At 40.2% G+C, this 14,843-nt stretch overlaps 1 pseudogene; it reads left to right on the top strand.

Moving 5' to 3' along the window:
• Positions 1-121: 121 nt before the first annotated feature.
• Positions 122-8,090, top strand: LOC120741537 (annotated as a pseudogene).
• The last annotated feature ends 6,753 nt before the right edge of the window (positions 8,091-14,843 follow it).

Below are 14,843 nucleotides of genomic sequence, written 5' to 3'. Positions count from 1 at the left end.
ACTTGCGTCATCTACTTCCGCGATGATCTACGTTGGTTAACGACTGAGTTTTGCCGCGCAAGTTTCGGTTTTATTTTCAAAGAAATAGGCTCGTTTGCGCTTACGTGTCCGGTTGCTCTCAAGCACGAGCTTAAATCCCGTCTGGTTTCAAACAACACCCCCTTTAATGATGTCCGTGGTGCTCCACGGAAGCCTCGGCTGGGTTTTGGATTCATGCTCGCTTATCGATCGGGGATATTCGCCGTGCATACGATGGAGAGAGAATCAGAAGTCAGCTCTGAAGTGTAGTTTCAAAAGGCAGTGCTTCCAGGTTTTTAAGAGCTACTATAACGAGAATAACAGAGCAGATGTGGATACAGGGAACACGGATGTCCTGAAAAAAACATGCAAACCCTCAAAGGTAAATGCTGCTGCATTTTCTCAAGTGATGCATGAAAGTGCAAGTTTTTTTCATATTCCCACATGAATCAAATCAAAATTTCTAGAATATGTATGTGTTTGGGGGAATAAATCGTTCATATATATTTCTAGAAGGCAGTTTTGCACATTTTTATGACGTAAAAAGATAGAATTGCCTTTATAACGACGAGGAGTATACACCTTTTAATGAAACATGAAATATCTGTTGATATAGTGCATAAGGCATGAGGGAAAGCATAAATATTTAAATTTTAATGTTATTTATTTATTGTTGTTGTGGTTGTTGTTTTACTAAAAGGTTAGTGACACTTTACACTTTACTTTACTTTACACTTTACTGTTATATATATTAATAAATAAGTAATAAATAATATTTACTTGTTATAATTGTCAGGGACTTCTGGTTTTTGCGGTAGTAAGAGTCCCACTTTGTGCCAAAACCAACAACAACCAAGACTGATGGATGTGAAAGTTGAGTTACCCATGTGTAACCCCGACTGCATTATGTCATCTTCTGACTACTATATCTGCACTTCCACCACAGCACATAGAAAAGGGAATGAATGGGCCCCATTGTACGATTTAGAAGTTTTGAAGAAGTCAGTTAACGCACACACACATATAGACAGGACACATATTCTTGTTTTTGCCATTTTCAGGGCCCACTACTTGTTTTGCTTTTCTAACGGCTTTTAAGACCACCTTTTCAGACACATTCAGATATGTCTTGTTTTTGCCATCTGTTGGGACATGCCTGGTTTTTAATACTTATGGAGTCCAATTGCACTCTGTCACATAGCCTCAAGACAGACCACATGGAGATAAAATATAACAATGTATTCTAATGTGGTTTGATAGGCTAATGAAACACAGTAATGTGATATTAGCATATTAGCAGGGGAGACATAATCCCCTATGTCCCCCTTAAACCTGTGGTGATCAGCTGGCTCTTATTTTCACTCCAATTTCCAAAAGTTGATTCTGTTCATCTGAACGTAGCGTTTTTAGTGGGAGAAATGTTTCATCACTCATCCAGGTGACTTCTTCAGTCTCAGCTGACTGATCAGTGGTTGTTGATCAATGGTCATCAGAATTTGCATAATTAAGATTAAGGAACTCACCTTCCAGGCCATTGTTCCTTCGGTGGGCTGGTTTCAGTCATTATGCAAATGTACTGTTTATACGATTGGGGAAACCTGCAGTTAGCTGAGACTGAAGAAGTCACTTGGATGAGTGAGGAAACGTTTCTCCCACTGAAAATGCTACATCCAGATGAACAGAATCAACTTTTGGAGATTTACTTACCTGGATGATTGAGAATGCATCAAGACATTTTCACTACAATCTTCATCAGATCCTAAAGGAGGTGCGCCCACAGGAGGGCCTGATGCAAGCTACAGAATCTCCAAAACTAGAACAACCACATGCAAACTTTCTGTGTCTGGTGCTTTCCAGGTTTTCTGTCTCTTGAAGACCTGGCTCACATCTTCAGGTGGGCATAGTAGAGTCATGATGGGGGTATTTTAGGGTGCGGGGTATGAATGTATCCCTCAAATCTGCAGTACAAAGCTTGTCATCCAGGTCTTTGTCTCAGTTGCAGGTATGGTCTCCTGTAGTTCGTGATGTCTTGTCTATCTTCTGCTCCCCAAGATACTTAAACTCCTTCACTTGGGGCAGCAATTCCTCCCTAACCCAGAAATTGAATTCCCCCTTTTTTCATTTAATGCTCACTTGATGCTACCTCAGTTGTGTCTGTTTGTATAGCTATTTGCCTATTGAGAGCCTGCAGAGAGGACTTTTCAGCCTACACGAACATCATTGCGTGTTGAAGAAGGAGGGAACAAATCTAAAGAAAGTAGAAAGGTGTTCCTGAGGTCACCAAACTGATGGAAATTATGTCCATAAAAGTTATGAATAGAATTACTGACTCATATCTGAATTGCTACTGGCAATGCAAACAAAGCTCTTACTATGGTTATACAGGTTGTACAAATAGTCTGTAACAACATGACAGTCACCTCTACCAGGGGCTCCAAGAAGCCCGATGCAATGTAATTCAACACATAAGCACAAGCCATACCTGCAATACCAAAAAGCACTTGACAATAAGCACTTTTAAGACCAAAAAGATACTCAGCTGTCAAACAGTTCGCCTACAGCACCTGTAGCATGTTGACATTCACCTGGCAGGATCATCTGCTGCAGGGATTACTATTTTTTTTTGCAGGATAGCTCTGCAGATAACATCTCACTGGTTCTCTTCCACAGTTTCCTCTTTAACAGGGTAGATTTCCCACTCAGCCCACATTCAGTGGCATCTGGCATCTTTGTGAGAGACATATAAGGTTTCTTGATCATTTCTTATTTCATTCTATCTTATATTATATATCCTCCATTCAACAGCCAGCTCCTATTGAAAGCTTTTTCACTCTTCACTTTAAGAAGGAGGTTGAGTGTGGCATGTGTCACATGACATAAGTACTAGTTTTATGTCATGTACTAGTACTGACATCAGTTTTGTCAGTGGTCATTATGTCAGGCTCTGAGGACATTCCTGTTCACACCCAACAAATCTACCTGGTTGTGCCAAAAGGTTGGTTTCTATTGTCGTGATCGTGTTTTCTGTTATGTGGGACATAAAATACTGATGTGTTGTAAAAGTTAATAAGGAACTCTCTTAACCATAGTGAACTTAAAGCTCAGGAGTTGCTAATGCATTAATGCATTTTCACCTTGTTCTTATCAATCAGTCCAGTAACATGCAACAGTGAGCAAGCAAGTAAACCAAGGATCCTGACACTGAAGCAGAAAAATACATTTAAAAAGTAGCATTTTATACCTGCTACTTTTATGGTGACTTATAATAATGAAGAATCCAGACTGATTGGATATATTTTAACTCACATAAAATCTGCAAACAGACTTGCACAAAGTTATTCTGCTTATTTCAGCACCACTAATAGTTGTTTAAATATTAAAATGACAGACATGTAAAACTTAACTCTGTCAGCTCAGTTTAATGCCAGATCAGTAGAATTTACTTTAGAGTTTGACACAGTGGATTACAGTGGTGCTACTGCTTGCTTGGTTGGAGCTGTAAAGAACAATACCATGATCATTTTTCTCTTTGTTGTGCTTACTCTTTATCACTTCATCAATTTGACTTACAGAAAAGGAAACGAAAACACCATGAACTCAACCAAGGGGAAATTGATTCACTGGTCTTTCACGAGAAGGTAGGCTGATACTTATTCTGAGCCTGAACTACAAATAAGATATAATCTGTCATCTGTCAATAGATTTGTTCTTGCAGGGACTGTATTGCCCCACTGAAGTTAAAGCATCACAAAGAGAAAAAATGATTGGGGATAATCAGAGTCACAAGAAGTCTATGGAAAAGTGGTCAAAGTGTAAACTTACGTGTCAAACTGACAGATACAGTTATCCACAGAATCGTCCTGTTTGAGCCAATGTAATAGATCACACTTTTATTCATATAAGTCGATTATTAGCAGTATGATTGTTGTTAATTTATTCATTAATGCTTCTTTTAAATATCTGATTTATATATGGCCTAGTGTTATTTGTTTTTTATCTACACAATAATACACCATCCATAACAAACATAACAATGAAACAGACCTTTTTATTGTAATGTGTTATGATTTATAACTCAAAACATGACATCACAATGTCACTTTGTGATAAAGTAAACGTTATTTATACTTGTATTATAGTTTTAATTTTAAAATAAGTCATTTTAGCTTAAAAGTCATATTGTTAGAGAATTTCAATACGCCAGTGCACAGATATGGGCTGAAGAGCACTACATGGACAAAGTGTTGAAGCTCTTTGTCCACATATTTCGTGCTGATGTTAATGCCAGAGGAGGTTTGGAACTTGCAGTTATTCAGTCCGCAGAGTGTTGGCAAGCTTTTATGCACTATGATCCGCAGCACTAACGCACCTCACTATGTAACTTTATGTGGTCTTTCCACTCTGTGGCTGAGTTGCTGTGATTGCTAAAGCTTCCACTTTGCTTCCACTTATAATCGATTGTGGAATATCTAGGAGGAAAGACATTTCACAAGCTGACCTATTGCAACAGTTACATCCAATTACATCAGCATGCTCAAATCAGGGAGCTCTTTAGGACGACCCCTCCTTTTACAAATGTTTTTAAAAGGCAGACTAAAGGTGCTTCATTTGATCCATCTGTGGTGATGGGACTAGAGAACAACTAAATTGAAAGATTAAGAAGTATGCACTTTGTAAGATGTTCCATTTTTGAGGCATTATAAAATAATTAAAAGACAACATCTCTACAACTGCTGCAGTGACTTTTATCTCCACACTTTCAATCAGTGGAGCTTTGTTCAAGTTATTGTGCATTCATCCAAGTTTAAAATATTAGAGGTAAGAAGGCTGGTTTAGTATTCAGACTAAATAATCTCTGTTATGTGCCATGACGCAGATAAAGTCTGTTATTCTGGAGGGAACCAAGTACTTGGTGGATTCTGCACAACCGCTCGGCTATCTGAATGGACAGACAAACGTGGACAAAGAGCCTCTTCCTTCACAGGAGTGCAACCTCGCTGCTCTTTGTGAAATGGCTAAAGATCTCCCTCTGGTGGAGGATGAGGAGCAGGAACGGGGCGCTCAGTTACTTGTTGGCGAGGATGGCTGTACGTCTCACGTCGACTTGTTCTCTCAGGTGACAGAGAACAAGGCGGACTGGGCTACCGTGGTTACGGCTGATGGGAGAGGAGTATGTAATACCCCCCCACACGGCTTTCCTGCTGTCTGATTTCACGAGGATACAACCATTAGTCCACTGTGAGTAAAACACTGGGAGCAGTGCATGTGAACTAGAAAGAAAATGTTAACTGAAACAAAGGTTATTAAAAAGTTTTTTTTTAAAGCCTTACAATTCTGTGTGCTTGTGATACCATTATTTGAAAGGCAAAAGTTTTATCTTTGTGTGAGGCAAAAACACGGGGACTCTTCCCTGAACTTAAGTGTTGTAACTTACTGTGGTATGGCTCAGTGTAATTTCTCATCGTCTCAAGAGAGATCTTGTTTGTTGTTTCACAGCCTGACATTCTTTGCTTGTTTCTTCACACAGACGGAACAAGGTTCGACCTAATCGTTATGGATCCACCATGGGAAAAACAAGTCTGTGAAAAGAAGTCGCAGGTAATTTGGTATTCAAGTATTTTTGGAGGATGAAGCAAAAGAGGATAAAACTTTATAGATTTCTGGGTATGAAATTTACATGTTACAAGAGCATATAAAGCAGGTGACATAAGAAGAAACAAATAAGAGAGCTTCTAAGAAAAGAAACTGATAAAGTCCAGTGGTTTATAGTTATGTTTGCACATGTCCCCGTACTGTAAAATAGTTATGGTGTTACCCATGGATATTAATCAAAGAGATATTTTCATCCCAGTCTGTTTATGTAAAGGATTTTGAGGCCTCAAGAGCTCAAAGCATTCAGTGTCCTCTAAGAAAAAAGCTGCCTAAAGCCATAACGTAAGGAATATCAGCATTATAAGAATTAATAATCACGGCAACATGAGATGCCTAATGCATAACAAATGTCCTGACAATCCAGCTAATCCTTTTTATACATTTCTATCAAAATTACTCACAGTGATTATAAGAAGAAGTCATTCAATCACTAGAGTCAGAAAAATGTATCATCTGTGAACCAAAACTGTTTGTGCATACAACAGATGTGAAGCTTTCTCACTAAATTTGCAAAAAACATGACCTGAAAAGTTCACATAACTCATTAAACTTGTAAAGGTTAATCACTCTGAATCTTCAGATTTCAGCCTGATGGTGGCACCAGACAAAAACTGGTTGAAGAAGCGAAAATGGCTAGAAAATAAAGAAAAGTAATGGGCATGGTGGTTGTATTTAGAATAGAATAGAATAGAATAAACCTTTATTATCCCACAGTTGAGAAATTTACACTGACTATATCAATTTTCTCACTGAAGATACGGCTCGTTGCCCTCATCCCAGCTAAAGCGGCTCCCTATTCCCCTGCTGGCATCTCCAAACTGTTTAGTGGTGACCTGGGTGACAAACCGGCCAAGCCACCTGCGTTTGTTCCGTGATGAGCTGTATCCACATTGGGGCGTAGAAGTTGTGGCTGAATGGTTCTGGGTCAAGGTACAGATAATACAGAAACTTTCAACCGATTAATTGTTTAAGAACTGGGAAGCATTACCTGCTAATGTCAATCCAAGTTGTTTTTAAGACGATGCTATTTCTCCTCAGGTCAACCACATTTGGGCAATTTGTGTTTCCGCTAGACTCACCACACAAGAAACCGTATGAAGTCTTGGTCCTGGGCCGATATCGTTGCTCTGCTGATATCTCAGAGAGGTGTGAAATGTTTGAGTTTCATCTTTAAATTCCATATTGTACCGTGCAAAAATGTGTGAAAACATAAAGCAAAATAGAGTGTATGAGGCAAAAACTGAGTTTGTACAATTCTAACAAGCTTGAAAAGATAAGCTCTTAGATGCGCTTTCTTGTCAGTTCTAGTCCTCAGGAATAAGCTCCTCAGGCAACTTCTTCTTCATTTCATCAGACCATAATATGGAGAAATGAGGACTGACTCAAGACTTTTGCAGGACTGGATATATAAATCATAGTTTCTCAGTCATCCAGGTCATGGTAGTGTTGAGTGTTTGAAGGAGAGCAGAATTACTTTTTTAGACCCTTGAACACATTTTGCTTCTCATCCAAGAGTTTTTTTCAGTTCCAAACTGATGGAGAGTCCAAGGTATTTGACCCTTAGTGGAGTTTGTCCCCTTGGACGTGGTTCTGAGGGTCGCAGACACACTAAAGGTGTCGCATGAACCAAAGTGTGAAAAAAGGCGTGGTCATTACCGCCATCGAGACTAAGGTGTGAAACCTCTGTAAGACATTGTTCCTCTCCACCATCATGCTGCACTGTAGGTGGCTGATAGCAGGAGGATTTATCCCTGAAGTTATATGGTAAGCTATCACAGGTGTTAAAGCATGTCTAAGTATATCACTTCTTCAGGTTTGCATGTATCAAATGTAACATCTTGATATTATTCAAGGCAACAGCAGTTCTGCGGTATCTTCACTAATCTTGGTACCCGCTACGGGGGTCCAGGTTTCAAGTTTGGCCATGATCCTACTTTCAGGTCACTCATCTCATTAATCATTATGCCGGGTAAACCATGCAAGGATGAAGGATGAAGGATCAAGGTAGCTTTCTTGTTATCGCATCACATGTGTACATGAGGTGGATGAAATTATGTGCACATGGTCCCGGTTATCCATAGAAGTGAAAAGAAACAAAAAACAAAGAAACACAAACCCCCAGAAATAACAAATAACAAGTAATAAAATAATATAATATAAATGAGAGTGCAAACCTGAGTACCAGTATTGGAGTATAGATATAGAAAATAGGTATAAATATTTTAGCAGCAAGAGCCATGATGACTAGTCGATAAGTGACGTGTCAGTAAAGTATCGTAGTATAACAGTTCTTGTCTGTTTATGCATTGAGAAGTTTCACAGCTTCTGGAACGACGCTGTTTCTCAGTCTGGTAGTTGATTTTCTCTCTCCTCAGCCTCCTGCCGAGAGGAGAGCGGCAAAGAATGAGTGTGCTGGATGAGTTGGTCCTCGTGATATAGGTAGCCCTCTTCCTGCATGGGATGTCAACACCTCACTTACAATCATACCAAGAAAACACTGGACAAGCCTCTGTTGCATCTCAAATATGTATGCCTCACTCATTACAGCACATAGGTGTGTTCAATGATGAGCTGAGTGACTGCGAGTTTTATTTTTAAACTTTACACAAATTTCAAACTATGTTTGAATATAGTGCGCCAATATTATAAAAGTTGTTTTAGCCTCACATTTGCCACTGTGAGCATAATGGAGTAAATGGCACTTCTGCTGGTCTAATGGTTAACACATGTCAAAGTTATGCTATAGTGGGATGTTGCGTCAAACTGACCTTCTGATGATCAGAAACAAGGGTCTCAACTCTCTACTCCTACAAAGATCACTGACATCAGTTTTGTTTGAAGTATTGTAAGATGTTCACCAATTTCCATTCTCAGGATTAGTAGTTATGTACCAATGAATACTGACCTATCACGGATGCATATCTACTATATCCAAAAATGTATTATTAAAAATGAAAATCAATTCAGATAAAGATTCTTGGCATAAATTCGCCAGCACAGTGGCAGCAGACTGCACCAGCTTACAGCTAGGGATGGGTACCGGTATCCGTGCCATTATGGCACCGGTTCTGACATAACGGTGTAACCAGACCGAAAGCAGCGCACATTTCGGTGCTTCATTTCGGTGCTTTTTTTTCCTGAAATGTGCCACACACTTTGGATTCCAGCCATCATTTTACCTTTGCAAGCTAGTAGGCGGGCCCAGGTACGTATGTTCTTTTAGAGCAGAGCTCCATATTAAAAATACCCAAGGCGAGACGTCAAAGTCTGGCTGTACTTCACAGCAAAAGATGCAAACTGCAGCAGCCTGCAACAAGTTTTTAAGGTTACTGTGCAAAGGAGGTAACTCCTCGAGTCTGATTAACACACTGGCGACTATGCAGTTTGTTTAAAAAGCCGAGAAATGCGCCGTATTTGATAGCTTGCTGCGCGACCTCACACCGAGCACATCTCTGCGGTGGGTTGCCTGTTATCGGACCCAGAGTTGCACAATCCCCCAAAAACCCGAAGCCTGCCAGGTAGCAGAAATGATGACGGATGATGATGCAGCCAGCAGCCGCTCTTCTCTGTGTGAGTAGCTTAAGTTGTCCGTGTGTGATTTACGTTGAGTAGGCTAACCCGTTATACATATGCATGAAAGGGGAACTAGCAAACAGGCATCATAGTTACATGAGGCTGTCTTCTGTTTGATGGCAGATACTCCCTTCACCCCTGGCCAAAAAAGCTAAAATGACCAAAGAAAAGTGGAAACAGCTCAAATGAGAGGTTTTTGGACAAAGTTTGTTGTTTCCATTGATTAAGCACTGCTTCACAGCCAAGAGTGATGCCATAATCCCCTATACTGCAGAAAAGGCTAACATTGTATCTTTTTACAAAAAAACAGCTGAACATGAGAGGTTTTTGGACCAATTTTGTGTTCTGCCATTCTTTAAGCACCGTTCGAGCACCGTTTAAGCACCGGCAGTTTCAAAAGTACCGGTTTGGTACTGGTATCGGATAAACACCTAAACGATACCCATCCCTCTTACAGCACTCTCAGTAGTGTCTGCCAGTAATACTAACATCCAATAGTTGCAAACAGTTGCAAATGTGTTTGTTACTGAAACAAAGGGCTCCTATGAACATAACTCTTACTTACTGTATATATATTCATAGTTTTTTCCTGTTTAATTGACGCTCTAATGAAAATTAAAAAGTAAAGAAGCACCCTTCAATCATGTTCAATCATGTTCAATCATGTTTACATTGCGTAATTTGCTTTCCACCGAGGGCACTTTAGCTTCCTTTTCGTTTATTTGGAAAACAAACAAAACAGGCAGAATCACACTGACACACTGGAATATCGATTTTAGATCACCAGTATTGGTATCAGTGTGAAATATCAGTGGGGATCTAGTTATAAAGTCTTTGAAAATCAGAGTCCTCATGTCCTTGGAGGAAGGCCAACCCCCTGTGGCAGGTACCAAATCAGTTTTATTTCGGTTTTCTACATACAGAATATGAACCACTGCACCATAACAGGTTCTTTGGCTACCTCCTAAAATCTGACACTAATTCATCTCACAAAGAACAGTTCTGCTTCTGCACAACATTACACAGAGAAGAGTTTCTATTATTCTAGCCTGCAGTCTTAATTCTGCGGACAGAATAACAGAACTACCTTGCAGGACACTGCCACTCCAGTTCTAAAGCATCATAAATCGGGTCATTTGTGGGTTTTCCACGCTCTACAGGTGTTGTATGTGTTTACACGCTTTGTTTCAGCAATGAATTCCACAGGAGAGGATCTTTTTACAGCTAAATTATAAAGGTCTCGTCTTTATGATGGACAAACCGGTGACAATGGTTTCCAAATCCATCTTTTACCGACATTAATTCCTTCATATGCGACACCTATGATAAGATGGTGCTGGCTGATACACTGGCAGTAGGCCAACCAATCATTGGGCTCCAAGTGCCATGAAAATGTATGTAAGAACTTTCTGACTTCGCACTGCTTGACTCAAATCAAGGTAGCAGACATTACCTTGTGCAGAGCTTGGAGAAAGTCGTTGAAGTCCCAACCAGCAATTTCAAACAGCTTGCAGGTTTTCGCCTCCGTTCTAAGCGGAGGTCGTTAAACACGGATTTTCCTCTCCCTGCTGCAAGGAAGCTGCTGCAGACCGACGCTGGAGGCAGAAGTCAGCATCGTCGCCGCGTCGCCTTTCACGTTCTCTTGAATGAACGGTCGTCCTCTCCGGCCGAGCTGAGTAGGACTCACATCCGCGTTGTCTGGTCTGGTATTAAAAGTATTGTGTATTTCGCGGGACTCGTTCCTCTCACTCCTCTGCTCTCTGCCTCGTGTAGGATTTCATCCGTAAAGCGCTGGTGTTTCTACGGATCGTATATATGGGAAGAAAACTTGTGTCATCTACTTCCGCGATGATCACGTTGGTTAACGACTGAGTTTTGCCGCGCAAGTTTCGTTTTATTTTCAAAGAAATAGGCTCGTTTGCGCTTACGTGTCCGGTTGCTCTCAAGCACGAGCTAATCTCCGTCTGGTTTCAAACACACCCCCTTTAATGATGTCCGTGGTGCTCCACGAAGCCTCGGCGTTTTGGATTCATGCTCGCTTATCGATCGGGGATATTCGCCGTGCATACGATGGAGAGGAATCAGAAGTCAGCTCTGAAGTGTATTTCAAAGGCATGCTTCCAGGTTTTTAAGAGATACTATAACGCGAATAACAGAGCAGATGTGGATACAGGGAACACGGATGTCCTGAAAAAAACATGCAAACCCTCAAAGGTAATGCTGCTGCATTTTCTCAAGTGATGCATGAAAGTGCAAGTTTTTTTCATATTCCCACATGAATCAAATCAAACATTTCTAGAATATGTATGTGTTTGGGGGAATAATCGTTCATATATATTTTCTAGAAGGCAGTTTTGCAACATTTTATGACGTAAAAAGATAGAATTGCCTTTATAACGACGAGGAGTATAAACCTTTTAATGAAACATGAAATACTGTGATATAGTGCATAAGGCATGGGGAAGCATAAATATTAAATTTTAATGTATTTATTTATGGTTGTTGTTGTGTTGTTGTTTTACTAAAAGGTTAGTGACAACTTTACACTTTACACTTACTTTACACTTTACTGTTATATTATTAATAAATAAGTAATAATAATATTTATTGTAATTGTCAGGGACTTCTGGTTTTTGCGGTAGTAAGAGTCCCCATTTGTGCCAAAACCAACACAAACCAAGACTGATGGATGTGAAAGTGAGTTACCCATGTGTAACCCCGACTGCATTATGTCATCTTCTGACTACTATATCTGCACTTCCACCACACGCATCGAAAAGGGAATGAATGGGCCCCATTGTACGATTTAGAAGTTTTGAAGAAACAGTTAACGCACACACACATATAGACAGGACACATATTCTTTTTTTGCCCATTTCAGGCCCACACCTTGTGTTTGCGTTTCTAACGGCTTTTAAGACCACCTTTTCAGACACATTCAGATATGTCTTGTTTTTGCATGCTGTTGGGACATGCCTGGTTTTTTAATACTTATGGGTCCAATTGCACTCTGTCACATAGCTCAAGACAGACCACTGGAGATAAAATAAACAATTATTTAATGTGGTTTGATAGGCTAATGAAACACAGTAGTATGTGTATTAGCATATTAGCAGGGAGACATAATCCCCTATGTCCCCCTTAAACTCGTGGTGATCAGCTGGCTCTTATTTTCCACTCAATTTCCAAAAGTTGTCTGTTCATCTGAACGTAGCGTTTTTAGTGGAGAAATGTTTCATCACTCATCCAGGTGACTTCTCAGTCTCAGCTGACTGATCAGTGGTTGTTTGATCAATGGTCATCAGAATTTGCATATTAAGATTAAGGAACTCACCTTCCAGGCCATTGTTCTCGTCGGTGGGCTGGTTTCAGTCATATGCAAATGTACTGTTTATACGATTGGGGAAACCTGCAGTTAGCTGAGACTGAGAAGTCACTTGGAGAGTGAGGAAACGTTTCTCCACTGAAAATGCTACATCCAGATGAACAGATCAACTTTTGGAGATTACTTACCTGGATGATTGAGAACATGCATCAGACATTTTCACTACAATCTTCAGATCATCAAGGAGGTGCGCCCACAGGAGGGCCTGTGCAAGCACAGAATCTCCAAACTAGAAACAACCACATGCAAACTTTCTGTGTCTGGTGCTTTCCAGGTTTTCTGTCTCTTGAAGACCTGGCTCACATCTTCAGGTGGGCATAGTAGAGTCATGATGGGGGTATTTGGTGCGGGGTATGAATGTATCCCTCAAATCTGCAGTACAAAGCTTGTCATCCTCTTCCTGTCTTTCTCAGTTGCAGGTATGGTCTCCTGTAGTCGTGATGTCTTGTCTATCTTCTATGTCCCAAGAACTTAAACTCCTTCACTTGGGGCAGCAATTCCTCCCCTAACCAGCAAATATTTCCCCCTTTTTTCATTTAATGCTCACTTGATGCTACCTCAGTTGTGTCTGTTTGTATAGTATTTGCCTATTGAGAGCCTGCAGAGAGGACTTTTTCAGCCTACACGAACATCATTGCGTGTGAGAAGGAGGGAACAAATCTAAAGAAAGTAGAAAGGTGTTTCCGAGGTCACCAAACTGAGGAATATGTCCATAAAGTTTGCATAGATTACTGACTCACATATGAATTGCTACTGGCAATTGCAAACAAAGCTCTTACTATGGTTAACAGGTTGTACAAATAGTCTGTAACAACAGACAGTCACCTCTACCAGGGGCTCCAGAGCCCGATGCAATGTAATTCAACACATAAGCCAAGCCAATACCTGCAATACCAAAAAGCACTTGACAATAAGCACTTTTAAGACCAAAAAGTACTCAGCTGTCAAACAGTTCGCCTACAGCACCTGTAGCATGTTGACATCACTGGCAGGATCATCGCTGCGAGGATACTATTTTTTTTGCAGGATAGCTCTGAGAACATCTCACTGGTTCTCTCCACAGTTTCCTCTTTAACAGGGTAGATTCTCCCCTCGCCCACATTCAGTGGCATCTCGGCATCTTGTGAGAGACATATAAGGTTTCTTGATCATTTCTTATTTCATTCTATCTTATATTATATATCCTCCATTCAACAGCCAGCTCCTATTGAAAGCTTTTTCACTCTTCACTTTAGAAGGAGGTTGAGTGTGGCATGTGTCACATGACATAAGTACTAGTTTATATGTCATGATACTAGTACTGACATCAGTTTTTGTCAGTGGTCTTATGTCAGGCTCTGAGGACATTCCTGTTAACCCCAACAATCTACCTGGTTGTGCCAAAAAGGTTGGTTATTGCTCGTGATCGTGTTTTGTTTGTGGGACATAAAAATACGATGTGTGAAAGTTAATAAGGAACTCTCTTAACCATAGTGACTTAAAGCTCAGGTTGCTATACATAAGCATTTTCACCTTGCTTGTCAAGCAGTCCAGAACTAGCACATCCAGTGGCAAGCAAAGTAAACCAAGGATCCTGACAACCTGAAGCGAAAAATACATATTACAAAGTAGCATTTTATACGCTACTTTATGGTGACTTACTAATAATGAAGATCCAGACTGATGGATATATTTAACTCACATAACTTGCAAACAGACTTGCACAAAGTTATTCTGCTTATTTCAGCACCACTGATATTGTTTAAATTAAATGACAGACATGTAAACTAACTCTGTCAGCTCGGTGTAATGCCAGACAGTAGAATTTACTTTTAGAGTTTGACACAGTGGATTACAGTGGTGCTACTGCTTGCTTGGTTGGAGCTGTAAAGAACAATACTGATGATCATTTTGCTCTTGTTGTGCTTACTCTTTATCATCATCATTTGACTTACAGAAAAGGAAACGAAAACACCATGAACTCAACCAAGGGGAAATTGATCTAACTGGTCTTCACGAGAAGGTAGGCTGATACTTATTTGAGCACTGAACTACAAATAAGATATATCTGTCATCTGTCAATAGATTTGTTCTTGCAGGGACTGTATTGCCCCACTGCAAGTTAAGCATCACAAAGAGAAAATGATTGGGGATAATCAGAGTCACAAGAAGTCTATGGAAAAGTGGTCAAAGTGTAAAACTACGTGTCAAATGACAGATCAGTTATCCACAGATC

The sequence above is a fragment of the Simochromis diagramma genome, unplaced genomic scaffold, assembly GCF_900408965.1.
Source record: "Simochromis diagramma unplaced genomic scaffold, fSimDia1.1 OVJJ01000602.1, whole genome shotgun sequence".
Classification (NCBI taxonomy): Eukaryota; Metazoa; Chordata; class Actinopteri; order Cichliformes; family Cichlidae; genus Simochromis; species Simochromis diagramma.
The sequence above is the reverse complement of the archived record's forward strand: the minus strand, read 5'-3'. Positions and strand labels throughout refer to the sequence as shown.